General features: G+C 44.8%; 1 protein-coding gene across 3 annotated transcripts in view; it reads left to right on the forward strand.

Moving 5' to 3' along the window:
* The first annotated feature begins 21,356 nt into the window (after positions 1-21,356).
* Positions 21,357-23,753, forward strand: part of LOC109871592 (CMP-N-acetylneuraminate-beta-1,4-galactoside alpha-2,3-sialyltransferase) — an 82,085-nt gene continuing 79,688 nt past the window's right edge. For 2 of the 3 annotated variants that reach the window (XM_020462494.2, XM_020462497.2), the window contains exon 1: positions 21,357-21,571. The gene's annotated coding sequence lies outside the window, so the exon portion shown is untranslated. The remainder of the gene's footprint in view (positions 21,572-23,753) is intronic. The other variant, XM_031806492.1, reaches the window with a different exon arrangement.

A 23,753-nucleotide genomic window follows, 5' to 3' on the forward strand; every position in this document is an offset into this window, starting at 1 on the left:
CTTTTGTCTCTCACACCCTTTCTGCTCCTCTCTCTTCTTCTCAGTCAGTCAGTCAGTCAGTCAGTCAGTCTGTGTCTGTGCCTCTCTCTCTCTCGCTGTCTCTTTCCCTTTCTCTCTCTCGCTCTCTCTGTCTGTCTCGCTCTCTGTCTGTCTGTCTGTCTGTCTGTCTGTCTGTCTGTCTGTCTGTCTGTCTGTCTGTCTCTCGCTTTCTCTGCCTGTCTGTCTCTCGCTTTCTCTGTCTGTCTGTCTCTCGCTTTCTCTCTGTCTGTCTGTCTCGCTCTCTGTCTGCCTGTCTGTCTCTCGCTATCTCCCTCTCTCTCTCTGTGTCTCTCCCTTTGTCTCTCTCTCTCTCTCTCTGTCGGTCTGTCTCGCTCTCTGTCGGTCTGTCTCACTCTCTGTCGGTCTGTCTCGCTCTGTCTATCTGTCTGTCTGTCTGTCTGTCTGTCTGTCTGTCTGTCTGTCTGTCTGTCTGTCTGTCTGTCTGTCTGTCTGTCTGTCTGTCTGTCTGTCTGTCGCTTTCTTTGTCTATATCTCTCTGCTTCTCTCTCTCGCTGTGTCTGTCTCTCACAGAGAGAGAGAGCTCTGCTTCTCTTTCTTTCTTTCTTTCTTTTTCTTTCTTTCTCTGCCTGTCTGTCTCTCGCTTTCTCTGCCTGTCTGTCTCTCGCTTTCTCTGTCTGTCTGTCTGTCTGTCTGTCTGTCGGTCGGTCGGTCGGACTGTCTGTCTGTCTGTCTGTCTGTCTGTCTGTCTGTCTGTCTGTCTGTCTGTCTGTCTGTCTGTCTGTCTGGCTGGCTCTCTGTCGGTCTGTCTCGCTCTCTGTCGGTCTGTCTCACTCTCTGTCGGTCTGTCTCGCTCTCTGTCTGTCTGTCTGTCTGTCTGTCTGTCTCTCGCTTTCTCTGCCTGTCTGTCTCTCGCTTTCTCGGTATCTCTCTCTCGCGCTCTCTGTGTCTCTCCCTTTGTCTCCCTCTCTCTCTGTCTGTCTCGCTTTCTGTCTGTCTGTCTGGCTCGCTGTCGGTCTGTCTCGCTCTCTGTCGGTCTGTCTCGCTCTCTGTCGGTAACTGCAGCGTTCTCTCTCTACTTCCTGTCGCAAGGCATTCTGGAACTTGCAGTCAAAAGCATAATCCAATACAACAAAAATATGTTTGTATTTCTCTCAATCTCCAACACACGAATTCTAATACAATTACATATGTAAATAACTGTAAAGAAAATATCTTTAGATACACCTCAATGAATTAACTGTAAACATTAACTCTGTAACCCATTAAAGTTACACTGTATCTCTCTTTCAGTATCTTTCTTTCAGTCTGTCACTGTCTTTCTCTCTGTTTGTCTCTCGCTCTCTCTGTCTCTCTCGCTCGCTCTCTTGCTCTGCTTTTCTCTCTCGCTCTCTTCGCTTCCTCTCTTCTCTGTGTGTCGCTGTCTCTCTCTGTTTGTCTCTTTCCCTTTGTCTCTCTCGGTGTCCCTTTCCCTTTGTCTCCCTCTGTGTCTCTGTCTCTCTCTCTGTCTGTATGTGTCTCTGCTTCTCTCTTTCTGCTTCTCTCTTGTCCTTTCTGTCGCTATCTCTGTCTCTCTCTCTCTTTCCCCTTTGTCTCCATATCTCTCTCTTTCTGTCGCTATCTGTCTCTCTCTCTCTTTCCCCTTTGTCTCCATATCTCTCTCTTTCTGTCGCTATCTGTCTCTCTCTCTCTTTCCCCTTTGTCTCCATATCTCTCTCTTTCTGTCGCTATCTCTGTCTCTCTCTCTCTTTCCCCTTTGTCTCCATATCTCTCTCTTTCTGTCGCTATCTCTGTCTCTCTCTCTCTTTCCCCTTTGTCTCCATATCTCTCTCTTTCTGTCGCTATCTCTGTCTCTCTCTCTCTTTCCCCTTTGTCTCCATATCTCTCTCTTTCTGTCTCTTCCTCTTTCTTTCTTTCTTTCTGTCTTTTTCTCTCTGTCTCTCGCTCTTTCTGTCTCTCTTTCTCTCTCGGTGTCTTTTCTCTGTCTCTCTCTCTTCTCTGTCTCTCTTTTTTCTTTCTATCTTTTGGTCTATTGGTTTCTCTCTCTCTCTTGGTCTCTCTTTCTCTCTTGTTCCCAGAGCTCTCCTTCATCTCAGAGGGTATTAGTTGCTTGGTGGCCATGTGCCAATCACATGGTGGTCAGGTGGTAGAGCTCAGGTTACCTCATACTTTTTAACAACTAATTTAGGATCAGCCCAAACTTACCCTAAACCATGTTCTGCTACACAACAAAAGCAGCCCTGGAACAGTGGTTAAAGGTTTAAAATACAGTGGGGCAAAAAAGTATTTAGTCAGCCACCAATTGTGCAAGTTCTCCCACTTAAAAAGATGAGAGAGGCCTGTAATTTTCATCATAGATACACTTCAACTATGACAGACGAAATGAGAAAAGAAATCCAGAAAATCACATTGTAGGATTTTTAATGAATTTATTAGCAAATTATGGTGGAAAATAAGTATTTGGTCGATAACAAAAGTTCATCTCAATACTTTGTTATATACCCTTTGTTGGCAATGACAGAGGTCAAACCTTTTCTGAAAGTCTTCACAAGGTTTTCACACACGGTTGCTGGTATTTTGGCTCATTCCTCCATGCAGATCTCCTCTAGAGCAGTGGTTTTGGGGCTGTTGCTGGGCAACACGGACTTTCAACTCCCTCCAAAGATTTTCTATGGGGTTGAGATCTGGAGACTGGCTAGGCCACTCCAGGACCTTGAAATGATTCTTACGAAGCCACTCCTTCGTTGCCTGGGCGGTGTGTTTGGGATCATTGTCATGCTGAAAGACCCAGCCACGTTTCATCTTCAATGCCCTTGCTGATGGAAGGAGGTTTTCACTCAAAATCTCACGATACATGGCCCCATTCATTCTTTCCTTTACACGGATCAGTCGTCCTGGTCCCTTTGCAGAAAAACAGCCCCAAAGCATGATGTTTCCACCCCCATGCTTCACAGTAGGTATGGTGTTCTTTGGATGCAACTCAGCATTCTTTGTCCTCCAAACACGACGAGTTGAGTTTTTACCAAAAAGTTAGATTTTGTTTCATCTAACCATATGACATTCTCCCAATCTTCTTCTGGATCATCCAAATGCTCTCTAGCAAACTTCAGACGGGCCTGGACATGTACTGGCTTAAGCAGGGGGACACGTCTGGCACTGCAGGATTTGAGTCCCTGGCAGCGTAGTGTGTTACTGATGGTAGGCTTTGTTACTTTGGTCCCAGCTCTCTGCAGGTCATTCACTAGGTCCCCCCGTGTGGTTCTGGGATTTTTGCTCACCGTTCTTGTGATCATTTTGACCCCACGGGGTGAGATCTTGCGTGGAGCCCCAGATCGAGGGAGATTATCAGTGGTCTTGTATGTCTTCCATTTCCTAATAATTGCTCCCACAGTTGATTTCTTCAAACTAAGCTGCTTACCTATTGCAGATTCAGTCTTCCCAGCCTGGTGCAGGTCTACAATTTTGTTTCTGGTGTCCTTTGACAGCTCTTTGGTCTTGGCCATAGTGGAGTTTGGAGTGTGACTGTTTGAGGTTGTGGACAGGTGTCTTTTATACTGATAACAAGTTCAAACAGGTGCCATTAATACAGGTAACGAGTGGAGGACAGAGGAGCCTCTTAAAGAAGAAGTTACAGGTCTGTGAGAGCCAGAAATCTTGCTTGTTTGTAGGTGACCAAATACTTATTTTCCACCATAATTTGCAAATAAATTCATAAAAAATCCTACAATGTGATTTTTTCTCATTTTGTCTGTCATAGTTAAAGTGTACCTATGATGAAAATTACAGGCCTCACTCATCTTTTTAAGTGGGAGAACTTGCGTAACGGATGTGAAACGGCTAGCTTAGTTAGCGGTGCGTGCTAAATAGCGTTTCAATCAGTGACGTCACTTGCTCTGAGACCTTGAAGTAGTTGTTCCCCTTGCTCTGCAAGGGCCGTGGCTTTTGTGGAGCGATGGGTAACGATGCTTCGAGGGTGACTGTTGTTGACGTGTGCAGAGGGTCCCTGGTTCGCGCCCGGGTATGGGCGAGGGGACGGTCTAAAGTTATACTGTTACACTTGCACAATTGGTGGCTGACTAAATATTTTTTTGCCCCACTGTAACTAGAATCAAATCAAATCTATTTATATAGCCCTTCGTACATCAGCTGATATCTCAAAGTGCTGTACAGAAACCCAGCCTAAAACCCCAAACAGCAAGCAATGCAGGTGTAGAAGCACGGTGGCTAGGAAAAACTCCCTAGAAAGGCCAAAACCTAGGAAGAAACCTAGAGAGGAACCAGGCTATGTGGGGTGGCCAGTCCTCTTCTGGCTGTGCCGGGTGGAGATTATAACAGAACATGGCCAGGATGTTCAAATGTTCATAAATGACCAGCATGGTCGAATAATAATAAGGCAGAACAGTTTAAACTGGAGCAGCAGCACAGTCAGGTGGAAGTTGAAATTGGAGCAGCAGCATGGCCAGGTGGACTGGGGACAGCAAGGAGTCATCATGTCAGGTAGTCCTGGGGCATGGTCCTAGGGCTCAGGTCAGTTGAAACTGGAACAGCAGCATGGCCAGGTAGACTGGGGACAGCAAGGAGTCATCATGTCAGGTAGTCCTGGGGCATGGTCCTAGGGCTCAGGTCCTCCGAGAGAGAGAAAGAAAGAGAGAAGGAGAGAATTAGAGAACGCACACTTAGATTCACACAGGACACCGAATAGGACAGGAGAAGTACTCCAGATATAACAAACTGACCCCAGCCCCCCGACACATAAACTACTGCAGCATAAATACTGGAGGCTGAGACAGGAGGGGTCAGGAGACACTGTGGCCCCATCCGAGGACACCCCCGGACAGGCATGGCTGAACTGTCAAAGAATTTCCCCATTATAAGGCTGTTGGTGACTAATAAGGAAGTTAGCAGAGGTCATGTTATTAAGAGGAACTTACTACTATATACATGGCTTGGTCACATCCAGAATAGCGACTGTCCACTGTACACTCCCTTATGATATCAATAACTCAACGGTCACATTTTGGCACTGAATACTGGCCAATACACCTGCGGTTTAATCATTATCCAGGGAGGACTTTTGTACCCAAACGTCTTTATGCAACATGCAAATCAAATCTATACCAGTTACCCATCTCAATTTCCCAAAAGTTGTTTTTTTGTGTGCAGTTACACAGAATAACTGACCCCAGCCCCCCGACACATAAACTACTGCAGCATAAATACTGGAGGCTGAGACAGGAGGGGTCAGGAGACACTGTGGCCCCATCCGAGGACACCCCCGGACAGGCATGGCTGAACTGTCAAAGAATTTCCCCATTATAAGGCTGTTGGTGACTAATAAGGAAGTTAGCAGAGGTCATGTTATTAAGAGGAACTTAATACTATATACATGGCTTGGTCACATCCAGAATAGTGACTGTCCACTGTACACTCCCTTATGATATCAATAACTCAACGGTCACATTTTGGCACTGAATACTGGCCAATACACCTGCGGTTTAATCATTATCCAGGGAGGACTTTTGTACCCAAACGTCTTTATGCAACATGCAAATCAAATCTATACCAGTTACCCATCTCAATTTCCCAGAAGTTGTTTTTTTGTGTGCAGTTACACAGAATAATTTCAGTTTCAGTTTGAGGGAGGAAATTCTAACTACATATTTCACAGAGGAAGGTGGCGGACATGAGCAACTGGAACCTACTTCTGGCCTTCATGAAGAAACGCCACTCAGAGAACATCTCAATCTACTTCTTGTCCAAAAGTATAAGTAACACGGCATAAAGGGGTTGCTTTACCACCAGCAAACACATTGGATACAGAGTGTTTTTTTAAGAAGGTTTCATTTAAAAGAGTGCTCTCTCTTTTGAAGAGAAGAATTTGGCTGTGGCTAAGTTCAATTAACTTCACCCATCAAAGTGATGCATTATTCCCAAATGCGTGAAGAGTCCGATGGACCAATGCGTCAAACGCGGCCTTAGTTAGCCAAAACAGAGAGCCGGGAGAATATCCTGACACATAGGCATTGGTTTAATCAGCTTAATCTACATTTGACATTTTTCACATTTTAGTCATTCAGCAGACGCTCTAATCCAGAGTGATTTACAGTTAGTGCATTCATTGTGAAATAGCTAGGTGGGACAACCCCATATCACAGTCATAGTAAGTACAGTGCCTTGCGAAAGTATTCGGCCCCCTTGAACTTTGCGACCTTTTGCCACATTTCAGGCTTCAAATATAAAGATATAAAACTGTATTTTTTTGTGAAGAATCAAGAAAAAGTGGGACACAATCATGAAGTGGAACGACATTTATTGGATATTTCAAACTTTTTTAACAAATCAAAAACGGAAAAATTGGGCGTGCAAAATTATTCAGCCCCCTTAAGTTAATACTTTGTAGCGCCACCTTTTGCTGCGATTACAGCTGTAAGTCGCTTGGGGTATGTCTCTATCAGTTTTGCACATCGAGAGACTGAAAATGTTTTCACATTCCTCCTTGCAAAACAGCTCGAGCTCAGTGAGGTTGGATGGAGAGCATTTGTGAACAGCAGTTTTCAGTTCTTTCCACAGATTCTCGATTGGATTCAGGTCTGGACTTTGACTTTGCCATTCTAACACCTGGATATGTTTATTTTTGAACCATTCCATTGTAGATTTTGCTTTATGTTTTGGATCATTGTCTTGTTGGAAGACAAATCTCCGTCCCAGTCTCAGGTCTTTTGCAGACTCCATCAGGTTTTCTTCCAGAATGGTCCTGTATTTGGCTCCATCCATCTTCCCATCAATTTTAACCATCTTCTCTGTCCCTGCTGAAGAAAAGCAGGCCCAAACCATGATGCTGCCACCACCATGTTTGACAGTGGGGATGGTGTGTTCAGGGTGATGAGCTGTGTTGCTTTTACGCCAAACATAACGTTTTGCATTGTTGCCAAAAAGTTCAATTTTGGTTTCATCTGACCAGAGCACCTTCTTCCACATGGTTGGTGTGTCTCCCAGGTGGCTTGTGGCAAACAACTTTAAACAACACTTTTTATGGATATCTTTAAGAAATGGCTTTCTTCTTGCCACTCTTCCATAAAGGCCAGATTTGTGCAATATACGACTGATTGTTGTCCTCAAATCAAATCAAATTTAATTTGTCATATACACATGGTTAGCAGATGTTAATGCGAGTGTAGCGAAATGCTTGTGCTTCTAGTTCCGACAATGCAGTAATAACGAACAAGTAATCTAACTAACAATTCCAAAAAACTACTGTCTTATACACTGTCTCTGGACAGAGTCTCGCACCTCAGCTGTAGATCTCTGCAGTTCATCCAGAGTGATCATGGGCCTCTTGGCTGCATCTCTGATCAGTCTTCTCCTTGTATGAGCTGAAAGTTTAGAGGGACGGCCAGGTCTTGGTAGATTTGCAGTGGTCTGATACTCCTTCCATTTCAATATTATCGCTTGCACAGTGCTCCTTGGGATCTTTAAATCTTTTTGTATCCAAATCCGGCTTTAAACTTCTTCACAACAGTATCTCGGACCTGCCTGGTGTGTTCCTTGTTCTTCATGATGCTCTCTGCGCTTTTAACGGACCTCTGAGACTATCACAGTGCAGGTGCATTTATACGGAGACTTGATTACACACAGGTGGATTGTATTTATCATCATTAGTCATTTAGGTCAACATTGGATCATTCAGAGATCCTCACTGAACTTCTGGAGAGAGTTTGCTGCACTGAAAGTAAAGGGGCTGAATAATTTTGCACGCCCAATTTCTCCGTTTTTGATTTGTTAAAAAAGTTTGAAATATCCAATAAATGTCGTTCCACTTCATGATTGTGTCCCACTTGTTGTTGATTCTTCACAAAAAAATACAGTTTTATATCTTTATGTTTGAAGCCTGAAATGTGGCAAAAGGTCACAAAGTTCAAGGGGGCCGAATACTTTCGCAAGGCACTGTACATTTTCCTCAAAGTAGCTATCAGCAAAGTCAGAGCTAGTAAGGGGGGGTCTCCCACAACACCTTCCCCGTACACTAGTTGTGACCAGGAGTACAGCTACGACTGGTAGTGACTTTTGATAGCAGGTTAGGGTGAGCATTTTAGCTAACCCTAATCATTTTCCTAACCTTAACCTCATTCTTCTAACCTGCTACGAAAAAAAGTAACTTCCAGTAGTAGCTGTATGGCACCTAGTCAGAACCCCGTACACAAGCACAACATATACGGTCATTGGGGTTCTCTCATTTGGGCAACAACCTGTCCTCCGTCCTCTCTCCTCCATGACTAGTTGAGTGGTCGAGGAGTGTGTCAATTCGTTATAGGCAAACAGAAGAGTGTCCTAGTGACATTTGCTAGCGTGTCATTATCAGAGATGTAGTCAAATAATGATTTACTTCTCTCATTGACTTCCTGGTCTGCTTGGTCTGTTTCGAAAGCGTTCCCAGAAGTCTCACGATGTTGTGCATCTGGGTTTAGAAAGCTCCCGTTAGGTCTGAATGGGATAAATGCCACTTCACATTGTAGCTTGTTTATAATAGTATTTTTGTACACGAGTTGTATTTTTTATATATATATTTTTTATATAACCTTTATTTAACTAGGCAAGTCAGTTAAGAACAAATGCTTATTTACAATGACGGCCTACCCCGGCAAAACCTGGACGACACTGGGCCAATTGTGTGCCGCCCTATAGGACTCCCAATCACGGCCCGTTGTGATACAGCCTGGAACCGAACCAGGGTCTGTAGTGACGCCTCTAGCACTGAGATGCAGTGCCTTGGACCACTGCACCACTCGGGAGCCCCTAGTTTTAATATGATCAACACTAAGAGGACCTAGTAATGCACTGCAGCCGCCATGGCATTTCTCTTGAAATGTTCTTTTCTTTTTCACTTTGACCTGCTGCTATCAGGCAGTGAGCAGGCTGTTACTGAGTGAGTGAGTCAATGAATGGGGGAGGACCGGAGGGGTGTGTGTGCGTTGAGAGCACTGGTTGAGAGAGTGCTGCAGCAAGAGCTGGGCTCCCGAGTGGCGCAGTGGCTGTATCACAACCGGCCGTGATTGGGAGTCCCATAGGGCGGCGCACAATTGGCCCAGCGTCGTCCAGGTTAGGGTTTGGCCGGGGTAGGCAGTCATTGTAAATAACAATTTGTTCTAAACTGATTTGCCTAGTTAAAAAAAGGTGAAATAAAAATGGAAAAAAAAAGAGGCAAACTGGGTGGTTTGAACCATGGATGCTGATTGGTTGAAAGCCATGGTATATCCGACATGTACCAAGGGAATGACAAAACATACATTTTTACTGTTCTATTTACGTTGGTAACCAGTTTATAATAGCAATAAGGCAACTCAGGGGTTTGTGGTATATTGGCCATATACCACACCTCCTCGGGCCTTATTACTTACTCATAGCAGTTTTAAAAAATTTAATCGACATCAATTGACGTAACATTTAATAAGGGCGATTTATCTTTTCTCTTCCGACATATTCTTAAACTCGCAAGAATTGTTATTTTGATGGAAAACCAAATTTAGCTTCTTAGTCTACATTGTTAAAAATGAAGTTGATAATCCTTCTTAATTCCCTCGATAACATTATGTAAAAAAAGGGTTATTGGATAAATGTGGTAACTTCTCTCTTGCTGCAAATGTTTTTGGGGCTAGTTTTGGTTTTCAGGGTCATTGGGTTTATATTTTAGCTAGACCTGGCAACCCTGTGTCTGATACATGTTTACTCGGTCTTGACTGGGTCTTGGACAGTGAGGACTCGTCATTTCTGCCAGAGACCATCCTAGACCAGCAGAGTAAAAACTAATACAGTAATTAACAGCTTCAATTGGACTGCAACAGGGAGAGAGAGAGACACAGCTACATGTGCGCTCACATTTTTCAACATGTTTTTTACAAAAGGATTTTGAGTTAGAAAAACGTGATTTTTCGGCAGAGACATATACAGGATGCTACCCTCCACAGCAGATTCAAAACTCCAAAATAAAACCACATTTTGGACTAAATTACCTGGAAGGATTACTACTACCAAGGATTTCCTTGTCAAGCTATACAGAGGGTGCACTGGCAAACAAACAGCAGAGACAGACCAGATACAACTTCAATTCGCACTGCGGTGTGAAGTGAGAGGTGTTGAAGCCTTTGAGCCAAACAAATGGCAGGAGTCTCTCACAGTCTTTCTACAAGAAATCTGCCTCCTGAAATAAAAGCTTCTCCAAAGTGGATGTGACACCTACTCCCATTGCCTGCTGCACTGCTGCACGGATTCCACCTGGTGATCTGTTCACTGTCTGCCCTGGCCTGTCTCTCCCTGTCTGGTACAGGTAGCCCCACCACACTCCCCCCTCTCTGTTCACCGTCTGCCCTGGCCTGTCTCTCCCTGTCTGGTACAGGTACCCCCACCACACTCCCCCCTCTCTGTTCACCGTCTGCCCTGGCCTGTCTCCCCCTGTCTGGTACAGGTACCCCCACCACACTCCCCCCTCTCTGTTCACCGTCTGCCCTGGCCTGTCTCCCCCTGTCTCCCCCTGTCTGGTACAGGTACCCCCACCACACTCCCCCCTCTCTGTTCACCGTCTGCCCTGGCCTGTCTCTCCCTGTCTGGTACAGGTACCCCCACCACACTCCCCCCTCTCTGTTCACCGTCTGCCCTGGCCTGTCTCTCCCTGTCTGGTACAGGTACCCCCACCACACTCCCCCCTCTCTGTTCCCCGTCTGCCCTGGCCTGTCTCCCCCTGTCTGGTACAGGTACCCCCACCACACTCCCCCCTCTCTGTTCACCGTCTGCCCTGGCCTGTCTCTCCCTGTCTGGTACAGGTACCCCCACCACACTCCCCCCTCTCTGTTCACCGTCTGCCCTGGCCTGTCTCCCCCTGTCTGGTACAGGTACCCCCACCACACTCCCCCCTCTCTGTTCACCGTCTGCCCTGGCCTGTCTCTCCCTGTCTGGTACAGGTACCCCCACCACACTCCCCCCTCTCTGTTCACCGTCTGCCCTGGCCTGTCTCTCCCTGTCTGGTACAGGTACCCCCACCACACTCCCCCCTCTCTGTTCACTGTCTGCCCTGGCCTGTCTCTCCCTGTCTGGTACAGGTACCCCCACCACACTCCCCCCTCTCTGTTCACCGTCTGCCCTGGCCTGTCTCTCCCTGTCTGGTACAGGTACCCCCACCACACTCGCCCCTCTCTGTTCCCCATCTGCCCTGGCCTGTCTCCCCCTGTCTGGTACAGGTACCCCCACCACACTCGCCCCTCTCTGTTCCCCATCTGCCCTGGCCTGTCTCCCCCTGTCTGGTACAGGTACCTCCACCACACTCCCCCCTATATGTTCCCCGTCTGCCCTGGCCTGTCTCCCCCTGTCTGGTACAGGTACCCCCACCACACTCCCCCTTCTCTGTTCACTGTCTGCCCAAAATTCTGAATGCTGCCCCCTACCCTAGTGAGGTTAAAGGTAGCTGCCCCTATCATCGCCAAGCCTATATCCAACCTTTTTAATCTGTCTCTTCGTTCTGGGGAGGTTCCCATTGCTTGGAAGGCAGCCACTGTTAGTCCTTTATTTAACGGGGAGATCAAGCTGATCCTAATTGTTATAGGCCTATTTCCATTTTGCCCTGTTTATCAAAAGTGTTGGAATAACTTGTTAATAACAACTGACTGGCTTTCTTGTTGCCTATAGTATTCTCTCGGGTATGCAATCTGGTTCACACTTAGGTTATGGATGTGTCACTGCAACCTTAAAGGTCCTTAATGATGTCACCATTGCCCTTGATTCTAAGCAATGTTGCGCTGCTATTTTTATTGACTTGGCCAAAGCTTTTGATACGGTAGACCATTCCATTCTTGTGGGCCAACTAAGGAGTATCTCTGAGGGGTCTTTGGCCTGGTGTGCTAATTACAGTGGGGAGAACAAGTATTTGACACACTGCCGACTTTACAGGTTTTCCTACTTACAAAGCATGTAGAGGTCTATACTTTTTTTTTCATAGATACACTTCAACTGTGAGAGAAGGAATCTAAAACAAAAATCACATTGTATGATTTTTAAGTAATTAATTTGCATTTTATTGCATGACATAAGTATTTGATACATCAGAAAAGCAGAACTTAATAGTTGGTACAGAAACCTTTGTTTGCAATTACAGGGATCATACGTTTCCTGTAGTTCTTGACCAGGTTTGCACACACTGCAGCAGGGATTTTGGCCCACTCCTCCATACAGACCTTCTCCAGATCCTTCAGGTTTCGGGGCTGTCGCCGGGCAATACGGACTTTCAGCTCCCTCCAAAGATTTTCTATTGGGTTCAGGTCTGGAGACTGGCTAGGCCACTCCAGGACCTTGAGATGCTTCTTACGGAGCCACTCCTTAGTTGCTCTGGCTGTGTGTTTCGGGTCGTTGTCATGCATCCAGATGGTCATTGGCAAACTTCAGACGGGCCTGGACATGCGCTGACTTGAGCAGGGGGACCTTGTGTGCGCTGGGGCTCCAAATCAAATCAAATCAAATTTATTTGTCACATACACATGGTTAGCAGATGTTAATGCGAGTGTAGCGAAATGCTTGTGCTTCTAGTTCCGACAATGCAGTAATAACGAACAAGTAATCTAACTAACAATTCCAAAAAAAACTACTGTCTTATACACAGTGTAAGGGGATAAAGAATATGTACATAAGGATATATGAATGAGTGATGGTACAGAGCAGCATAGGCAAGATACAGTAGATGATATCGAGTACAGTATATACATATGAGATGAGTATGTAAACCAAGTGGCATAGTTAAAGTGGCTAGTGATACATGTATTACATAAGGATGCAGTCGATGATATAGAGTACAGTATCTACGTATGCATATGAGATGAATAATGTAGGGTAAGTAACATTATATAAGGTAGCATTGTTTAAAGTGGCTAGTGATATATTTACATCATTTCCCATCAATTCCCATGATTAAAGTGGCTGGAGTAGAGTCAGTGGCATTGACAGTGTGTTGGCAGTAGCCACTCAATGTTAGTGGTGGCTGTTTAACAGTCTGATGGCCTTGAGATAGAAGCTGTTTTTCAGTCTCTCGGTCCCAGCTTTGATGCACCTGTACTGACCTCGCCTTCTGGATGACAGCGGGGTGAACAGGCAGTGGCTCGGGTGGTTGATGTCCTTGATGATCTTTATGGCCTTCCTGTAGCATCGGGTGGTGTAGGTGTCCTGGAGGGCAGGTAGTTTGCCCCCGGTGATGCGTTGTGCAGACCTCACTACCCTCTGGAGAGCCTTACGGTTGAGGGCGGTGCAGTTGCCATACCAGGCGGTGATACAGCCCGCCAGGATGCTCTCGATTGTGCATCTGTAGAAGTTTGTGAGTGCTTTTGGTGACAAGCCGAATTTCTTCAGCCTCCTGAGGTTGAAGAGGCGCTGCTGCGCCTTCTTCACGATGCTGTCTGTGTGAGTGGACCAATTCAGTTTGTCTGTGATGTGTATGCCGAGGAACTTAAAACTTGCTACCCTCTCCACTACTGTTCCATCGATGTGGATGGGGGGGTGTTCCCTCTGCTGTTTCCTGAAGTCCACAATCATCTCCTTAGTTTTGTTGACGTTGAGTGTGAGGTTATTTTCCTGACACCACACTCCGAGGGCCCTCACCTCCTCCCTGTAGGCCGTCTCGTCGTTGTTGGTAATCAAGCCTACCACTGTTGTGTCGTCCGCAAACTTGATGATTGAGTTGGAGGCGTGCGTGGCCACGCAGTCGTGGGTGAACAGGGAGTACAGGAGAGGGCTCAGAACGCACCCTTGTGGGGCCCCAGTGTTGAGGATCAGCGGGGAGGAGATGTTGTTGCCTACCCTCACCACCTGGGGGCGGCCCGGCAGGAAGTCCAGTACCCAGTTGCACAGGGCGGGGTCGAGACCCAGGGTCTCGAGCTTGATGACGAGCTTGGAGGGTACTATGGTGTTGAATGCCGAGCTGTAGTCGATGAACAGCATTCTCACATAGGTATTCCTCTTGTCCAGATGGGTTAGGGCAGTGTGCAGTGTGGTTGAGATTGCATCGTCTGTGGACCTATTTGGGCGGTAAGCAAATTGGAGTGGGTCAAGGGTGTCAGGTAGGGTGGAGGTGATATGGTCCTTGACTAGTCTCTCAAAGCACTTCATGATGACGGATGTGAGTGCTACGGGGCGGTAGTCGTTTAGCTCAGTTACCTTAGCTTTCTTGGGAACAGGAACAATGGTGGCCCCCTTGAAGCATGTGGGAACAGCAGACTGGTATAGGGATTGGTTGAATATGTCCGTAAACACACCGGCCAGCTGGTCTGCGCATGCTCTGAGGGCGCGGCTGGGGATGCCGTCTGGGCCTGCAGCCTTGCGAGGGTTAACACGTTTAAATGTCTTACTCACTTCGGCTGCAGTGAAGGAGAGACCGCATGTTTTCGTTGCAGGCCGTGTCAGTGGCACTGTATTGTCCTCAAAGCGGGCAAAAAAGTTGTTTAGTCTGCCTGGGAGCAAGACATCCTGGTCCGTGACTGGGCTGGGTTTCTTCCTGTAGTCCGTGATTGACTGTAGACCCTGCCACATGCCTCTTGTGTCTGAGCCGTTGAATTGAGATTCTACTTTGTCTCTGTACTGGCGCTTAGCTTGTTTGATAGCCTTGCGGAGGGAATAGCTGCACTGTTTGTATTCAGTCATGTTACCAGACACCTTGCCCTGATTAAAAGCAGTGGTTCGCGCCTTCAGTTCCACACGAATGCTGCCATCAATCCACGGTTTCTGGTTAGGGAATGTTTTAATCGTTGCTATGGGAACGACATCTTCAACGCACGTTCTAATGAACTCGCACACCGAATCAGCGTATTCGTCAATGTTGTTGGCTGACGCAATACGAAACATCGTATTGACGGCGTAGTGTGTTACTAATGGGTTTCTTTGAGACTGTGGTCCCAGCTCTCTTCAGGTCATTGACCAGGTCCTGCCTTGTAGTTCTGGGCTGATCCCTCACCTTCCTCATGATCATTGATGCCCCACGAGGTGAGATCTTGCATGGAGCCCCAGACCGAGGGTGATTGACCGTCATCTTGAACTTCTTCCATTTTCTAATAATTGCGCCAACAGTTGTTGCCTATTGTCCTGTAGCCCATCCCAGCCTTGTGCAGGTCTACATTTTTATCCCTGATGTCCTTACACAGCTCTCAGTTCTTGGCCATTGTGGAGAGGTTGGAGTCTGTTTGATTGAGTGTGTGGACCGGTGTCTTTTATACAGGTAACGAGTTCAAACAGGTGCAGTTAATACAGGTAATGAGTGGAGAACAGAAGGGCTTCTCAAAGAAAAACTAACAGGTCTGTGAGAGCCGGAATTCTTACTGGTTGATAGGTGATCAAATACTTATGTCATGCAATGAAATGCTAATTAATTACTTAAAAATCATTAAATGTGATTTTCTGGATTTTTGTTTTAGATTCCGTCTCTCACAGTTGAAGAGTATCTATGATAAAAATTACAATTACATGTTTTGTAAGTAGGAAAACCTGCAAAGTCGGCAGTGTATCAAATACTTGTTCTCCCCACTGTACCTCAAAGAGTGCAGTGTATAAAGTCAGAACATCTGCTATCTCAGCCACTGCCTGTCAACAAGAGAGTACACCAAGACTCGATCCTAGGCCCAACGCTCTCCTCAATTTACATCAACAACATAGCCCAGGCAGTAGGAAGAACTCTCATCCATTTATATGCAGATGATACAGTCTTGTACTCAGCTGGCCCCTCCCTGAATTTTGTGTTAAATGCTCTACAACAAAGCTTTCTTTGTGTCCAACAAACTTTGAACTCTTATTCACTACAGAAGTGATACCTCCTAGCCGTTGAGTTAGCAACAGCAGCTGCAAACGCAGGTTAGGAAGGAACAGACAGAGTATCCCGTTTACCACACAACGACGTTACTACAACGTATTCAATTGACAACCAGAGACATTCTTCAAAGGATTCGGTTGGGCAACACGGCCTTCCATCTACCACCAACCTACCGAAGCGCAGCTCAGAGTAAATATTTATTGCATTTTCCTTTTCCAAATGGGCGGTAATTTAGAATGCATAAGATACTGTATTTACGATAGCACAGCTTTGGCCTTTGTTCCTCAGTCTTCCCGCTCCTTCACTCAAACCCAGCCCCTTTTCTTTTGCGTAACAAGCTGTCATATCTGTTCCGCCCCTAAGGGACGTTTTCCTTTATGACGTAATTTGTAATCAAGTTATGATTTAATTATGTGTATGTGTAATTCTGTGTGATTAGTTAGGTACAGTGCCTTGCGAAAGTATTCGGCCCCCTTGAACTTTGCGACCTTTAACCACATTTCAGGCTTCAAACATAAAGATATAAAACTGTATTTTTTTGTGAAGAATCAACAACAAGTGGGACAAAATCATGAAGTGGAACGACATTTATTGGATATTTCAAACTTTTTTAACAAATCAAAAACTGAAAAATTGGGCGTGCAAAATTATTCAGCCCCCTTAAGTTAATACTTTGTAGCGCCACCTTTTGCTGCGATTACAGCTGTAAGTCGCTTGGGGTATGTCTCTATCAGTTTTGCACATCGAGAGACTGAAATTTTTTCCCATTCCTCCTTGCAAAACAGCTCGAGCTCAGTGAGGTTGGATGGAGAGCATTTGTGAACAGCAGTTTTCAGTTCTTTCCACAGATTCTCGATTGGATTCAGGTCTGGACTTTGACTTGGCCATTCTAACACCTGGATATGTTTATTTTTGAACCATTCCATTGTAGATTTTGCTTTATGTTTTGGATCATTGTCTTGTTGGAAGACAAATCTCCGTCCCAGTCTCAGGTCTTTTGCAGACTCCATCAGGTTTTCTTCCAGAATGGTCCTGTATTTGGCTCCATCCATCTTCCCATCAATTTTAACCACCTTCCCTGTCCCTGCTGAAGAAAAGCAGGCCCAAACCATGATGCTGCCACCACCATGTTTGACAGTGGGGATGGTGTGTTCAGGGTGATGAGCTGTGTTGCTTTTACGCCAAACATAACGTTTTGCATTGTTGCCAAAAAGTTCAATTTTGGTTTCATCTGACCAGAGCACCTTCTTCCACATGTTTGGTGTGTCTCCCAGGTGGCTTGTGGCAAACTTTAAACAACACTTTTTATGGATATCTTTAAGAAATGGCTTTCTTCTTGCCACTCTTCCATAAAGCCCAGATTTGTGCAATATACGACTGATTGTTGTCCTCTGGACAGAGTCTCCCACCTCAGCTGTAGATCTCTGCAGTTCATCCAGAGTGATCATGGGCCTCTTGGCTGCATCTCTGATCAGTCTTCTCCTTGTATGAGCTGAAAGTTTAGAGGGACGGCCAGGTCTTGGTAGATTTGCAGTGGTCTGATACTCCTTCCATTTCAATATTATCGCTTGCACAGTGCTCTTTGGGATGTTTAAAGCTTGGGAAATCTTTTTGTATCCAAATCCGGCTTTAAACTTCTTCACAACAGTATCTCGGACCTGCCTGGTGTGTTCCTTGTTCTTCATGATGCTCTCTGCGCTTTTAACGGACCTCTGAGACTATCACAGTGCAGGTGCATTTATACGGAGACTTGATTACACACAGGTGGATTGTATTTATCATCATTAGTCATTTAGGTCAACATTGGATCATTCAGAGATCCTCACTGAACTTCTGGAGAGAGTTTGCTGCACTGAAAGTAAAGGGGCTGAATAATTTTGCATGCCCAATTTCTCAGTTTTTGATTTGTTAAAAAAGTTTGAAATATCCAATAAATGTCGTTCCACTTCATGATTGTGTCCTACTTGTTGTTTATTCTTCACAAAAAAATACAGTTTTATATCTTTATGTTTGAAGCCTGAAATGTGGCAAAAGGTCGCAAAGTTCAAGGGGGCCGAATACTTTCGCAAGGCACTGTATTTAGTAAATAAATGATTAAACCCAATTTTGTATTGCTGATTCAAATTGTTAGCCAGGGTTCTTGCAGATAACCAAGAATTTCAGCCAGGTCACTCAGCCAGAGTGTAATTGATATCATACTTCAAAGGCTTAGAATCAAGGACCATTTATTTTTTTATATATATTTTTACAGTTAAGAACAAATTCTTATTTTCAATGAAAGCCTAGGAATAGTGGGTTAACTGCCTTGTTCAGGGGCAGAACGACAGATTTTGTATCTTGTCAGCTCGGTGATTCGATCTTGCAACCTTTCGGTTACTAGTCCAAAGCTCTAACCGCTAGGCTACGCTGCCGCCCCGTTAAATAAAGGACTAACAGTGGCTGCCTTCCAAGCAATGGGAACCTCCCCAGAATGGAGAGACAGGTTAAAAAGGTTGGATATAGGCTTGGCGATGATAGGGGAAGCAACCTTTAAAGAAGAAAGGGTCTAAACCATCTGACCCAGATGCTTTTTTGGGGTCAAGTTTTAGGAGCTCCTTTAGCACTTCCAACTCAATGACTGCCTGCAGGGAGAAATGTTGTAGAGATCAAAGGGGAAAAAGAGGGAGAAGCATCGGGGATAGTCGCATTAGAAGGGGTGGAAGATGAGGAAATGTTGGACGGGCAATGAGGCATGATTGAGTCAAATTGGAATCCTGACTTAATGAAGTGGTGACTAAAGAGCTCAGCCATGTGTTTCTTGTCAGTAACAACCACATCAACTTTAGGGGACATGGGCAACTGTGAGGAGGAGAGTTTATTCTCTAGGTCTTTAACCGTTTTCCAGAACTTCTTGGGGTTAGACCCACAGAGAGAGAACTGCTCCTTAAAGTAATTAACGTTGGCCTTCCGGATACCTGTACCAGACAGGGGCAGACAACCAGGGCAGACGGTGAACAGATCGCCAGGTGGAATCCAAGCAGCAGTGCAGCAGGCAATGGGAGTAGGTGTCACATCCACTTTGGAGAAGCTTTTATTTCAGGAGGCAGATTTCTTGTAGAAAATGCCAGTCTCTGAACAACAGGAGGGGTCTTCAAGGCCTCTGGATTTGGGTGGGGTAGCCTCTGGATTTGGGTGGGGTAGCCTGCCATTTGTTGGGCTCAAAGGCTTCGACACCTCTCGCTTCACACGTCAGTGCTAATTGAAGTTGTATCTCTGTGTCCTAGCAAGCATGGTAGCCTTAGCATTCAGTCCTTATAAAGTAAAATATAATAAGTACATGCATAATCTATGAGCAGAATTACTGTTTTACCTCAATTAGCCACAAAATGGAAGCTGTCCTGCTCCATATTACCTTCATTTCCCCCCAAGTGGCCCAGTCTTGTAGACATTTGAGTTCTAGCCAATGAGCTTCAGCCCTTGCCATTTGAGTGACAGCTAGCATGATGCACACACAGCAAAGCAAGACAGAGAGCAATGACGTGCTGTACATATCTGCACGCATGTGACGTAGTACTACATTTTCGGGTGCCACTTTTGGCTTGTGAGCGCTACTTGCAGAACTACTGGCTAAAAAGCAAACAAAAAGATTGGAGAATCTCTTTTAGGGAGTCTGTTGTGTAGAGAGTATTGCTTGTCAACAGATGGTTGTCGGTTCAAAGATCATGGTTCAAAGATCTCAATTTAATCTCTAAATGATGTAACAGCTTTCATAAAAGAATCTCACATCTTCTGAGATGTTGATCGTAGGAAACATAAGGGGGAATTATGCAATTAAAGAAGGCCCTCTCAAACCCCATGAAAGTCCTGGGACAAATGTCTATCATGCTGAGAGAACTGGCCCAAATGTCAAGAGACAGCGGCTAGAGAGAAAAAGCTTTATGTTCACTCTCTGAACATCTTCCCAGAGGTCTACTAACTAGATGGCTGTGAGTTGGTGGTGCTGTACAAGTGTTGCTGCTGGGATATGTGCACCTATTACATGTTTTATCTGAAAAAAATATCAAAGGTGAGATTAGATCCACATTTATTTTAGACTGATGGTCAACTGTCATTTCTACATTTTAAACTAATATGTTGCCATTCTAGATTTTAAAGGAGCCAAGATCTGTGTTGTTGGGGGGGGGGGGGGGGGGGGGGGTGTAAATTGTATCATGTCATTTTTTGAACTGGGAGGAAAAGTAAAGAATTTATTGCAGTGAACCATAATCCCGACATTAGAGGACATTAGTAGATACCAATAGTAGTTAACACTCCTGCAAGCCTCTTTTTCATGAGTGATGCAGTTCTTGCAAGAGTGGCGAAATCTTCAACAGCATAAATTCGGTGTGAAACCAGAGGGTAACAGGCAGGTGATCTTACAGTAAACTTGTTGCAAACCACCTTCAATTGGGGCAATTCTGTGTAAGCCCTGTTCAGCAAACATTTCATGTTCTATGGATGGAGATGGATCTTTGTAATGGATGATGCTGAGGTAACTGAGCAGTAGTAGAGGGCATTATCTGCCTGCCACCAGAGAACACTCTCATGAGGCCAGCTCTGATATGTTAACATGTTGTTGGACACAAGTGCCTGCCTATATCCTCTCACTAATCTGTCTGGACCTGATGGAAAACATTGGATGTCTGGATTGTGTTTCTTGATTGATTCAATATTAATAGATCAGTGTGTGATATTACTATACATCATAGGGCAGAGCAAATGCCTTTTTCATCCTGGCCCTGAGCCCAATATAGGATGGGCCTATAAATGTCACATACATCACTTGGCTGCTCAGAGGATAACTGAATTAGGAGTGTAATCTGAGCAGGTGAGAGTATAGATATCCTGAGCTCCAACAATCTGTGCCAGGAGCAACATTTGGTCAAATAGCCTATGCTGTGACCCCTAGCTACAGTAACGCATAGATCTATGTCCATTGGTATTTCTCTAAAAGGTTTTGACATGAGACTTCAGAAATTCTATCTCAAGAAGAAAATTGTGTGAGCAGGAAACCACAATGTGAAAGCACAGAGAAATGTGTTTGAATTGACTAGGCTATCTCTCAAATCATAGGCCTACCCTCCCTGTAGTTGAGGGTCAATTTAAAAAGGCAATACATTGCCATATATTTCTCATATCAAATAATGGTATAACAACTGCCAGAACAGACCTGTTTATAATTGACCATGTGTATGGTAACAAAATATGTGCATGTCAAGCAAAAGCTATAGATTGTGTAGGCTACAATGCAACAAATACATTAAATCTCTATTGTTGCACGTGAACCATCCAGTTAGATAGCTAAAACGTTGAAAGGACGATGGGGACAATGAAAGGATTTTGATGCTATCATCGGGTACATAAAGGCAAACTGCAAACATTGCACACGCAACAAGCCGAATATAATGTAAAAGCTGACTGGGAGAGTGCCACGTGAAGGTTTGAGCAAATGAAAAGGTGCATTCAAGCATTCAACTCAATTGAAGTACTGGAGATAATCGCAAACGTAACATAACCATGTGACAGACCTACCATTGAGCCAGAGTAGCTTGGAGAGAAGGGGTGCGCGTAATATGGGAGGGTGATTCTCGAACATCTTCAGCTAACAGTTCTCATGATGATGGTCGGAAAAGTAGGAGCGATACGGTTGCGACCTTTTCGTTTTTTAAACTGGCGCTAGCTACGTCTAGCCTTTTCTACAAGAGGCAGTTCTGAAAAGGGGACGATAAGGTAAACTACCATAAACATTAAAACGAATCTGTTTTTTTTTGTAGCCTACTCTACGTTTTGGGAACGTCCTGTTTTTATACGACGCTGTGGTGAATGTTGTCTGGCTAGCTACGTTGTAACGTCTGCTAGCTAGTTAACGTTATCCAGTTTGTTTTAGACAACCGCTATCTTGCATTGTTTCCAATCCATTCATTGTCGTCTAGCTAGCCAGCTATCTAAAGTAGCTAATCTAGGTAGCTAGCTATGTTTTTGTAAATTACTCAATGGTGTATCGTTTGCAGTCGTCGTTCCTAACCCTTGGTTGTGGCGATTGCGATAGCTAGCTAACGTTAAATCTTTAAGGCATAGAAACCTCACAAACCACACGGCAATTTCCAGGTTAGCAAGAGTGCCAATTTAACCTGTTACTGTTAGCTACAGTAACTAGTTATATGAAGTTAGCTATCCACCGTCTTATCTTTGTTGTGGGTTTTGGTGGATACAAACGTTTTTTTAAATTGTCTTGACATCTCGGGAAATGTAATTTGTCTAACTAGCTAGCTAAATGTACAATCTGCATTGATGTTTATATTGCAACACGGGTATAATCTGTATAGCGAAATGGGATTATGGGACCAACAATACCGTTATTTTCCCTGCGCGCTAGCAAGGCGAACCAGCCAACAAACCAGGCAGCTATCGAGTTACATATGGCTCTGACGTTAGACTGGCAGTTACGAACGATAGTAACGATAATCATCTGGTACTTTATCTAGGGTTGGGTGAATATCCTCTCCCTGTAAGTCTCCCTCGTCACCATTTACATTGACATTACCCAGTAGCTACTCCCTGTACTAAAGCTGTAATATGTAACTTTTTGGGCGACCCGAACAAATAGATTTGTCATTCTCATACAGTGTGACCATTTTACTCGCATATGCGCCTACATATTTTGATGTGCGACCTGGATTTTTAAAAACATTTTGGAGCACCAGTGGCCTAGAAAACTGTAGTATTCTAGCTTTAATACGCCAAATAATTGTCTCCTAAATTGATGCCTACATTCACATGTGCTCCTTGTAAAAAGGGTCAGTTTAGAGCCCTGTAGGCAACAGTATAGATAATAGACTGAGTTGTAGCAGAAGTGTGTGTGCCAACTTGATGTAGGAGTTGTGCACAGCCACGCACTCATGGATGAAAGGTGTAAGTTGGTCAGTGTGGTAAATGTGTTGTTGCCTACCCTCACTGCTTTGGGGCGGCTAGTAAAGAAGTCCAGGGTTCAGTTGCAGAGGGAGGTGTTCAGTCCCAGGGTCCTGAGTTTAGGGATGAGCTTGGAGGGGTCTATGGTACTCAAGTGCTGAGCTGTAGTCAATGAACAGCATTCTTATGTGACTCACCACCTGGATTCAGTTTTTTGTAGCAACATTTGAATTTCAGTTTTTTATTTTTTATATATTGGATAAAAGTAGAGACTCAGCTACAAAATGGTATATAATTCACTACATTTAAGGAAACAATGGGAAAGTAATTCGTCGTTGATCAATTTATAAACTCACCTTTTGAGAACTAATTTTCAATGTTTTGGTACTACTGTTGGAGAGCCCTTCTTTGTCTACACCCATTCAGCATTGTTCACACCCTCTTAAGCCTTGGCCCCACCAATCTCTTTAAGGGTTGATCCAACTGTTCTGCACTAACTTGCCAGCTACTTCCAGACATCTAAGAGAGAGAGCACAGCTCACTGAACATTACTCGCTCTGTGGTTTCACGTTCAGAGAGCACACTGGACACGGGCCAATAAGTAGGGTTGTTCCGAATGCTCTGACCGCACAACTACGGGGGTGGCAGGGTAGCCTAGTGGTTAGAGCGTTGGACTAGTAACCGGAAGGTTGCAAGTTCAAACCCCCGACCTGACAAGTTACAAATCTGTCATTCTGCCCCTGAACAGGCAGTTAACTGACTGTTCCTAGGCCGTCATTGAAAATAAGAATTTGTTCTTAACTGACTTGCCTAGTTAAATAAAGGTAAAAAAATTAAAATAGTCAAGCACCCAAGCTAACTTGATAACATCGGCTAGCTACTTCCAGACACATAATTAGAGAACACCCACTCTGACCAAAAGCCTAACCAACTAGCAGAGTTGGTTAGGCTTTTTTTCAAGTTATCCAGAGCGTTGGTGACTAACTGCTGTTGGCAACAATTG

This window comes from Oncorhynchus kisutch, linkage group LG27, assembly GCF_002021735.2.
Source record: "Oncorhynchus kisutch isolate 150728-3 linkage group LG27, Okis_V2, whole genome shotgun sequence".
In the NCBI taxonomy this organism is placed as follows: Eukaryota; Metazoa; Chordata; class Actinopteri; order Salmoniformes; family Salmonidae; genus Oncorhynchus; species Oncorhynchus kisutch.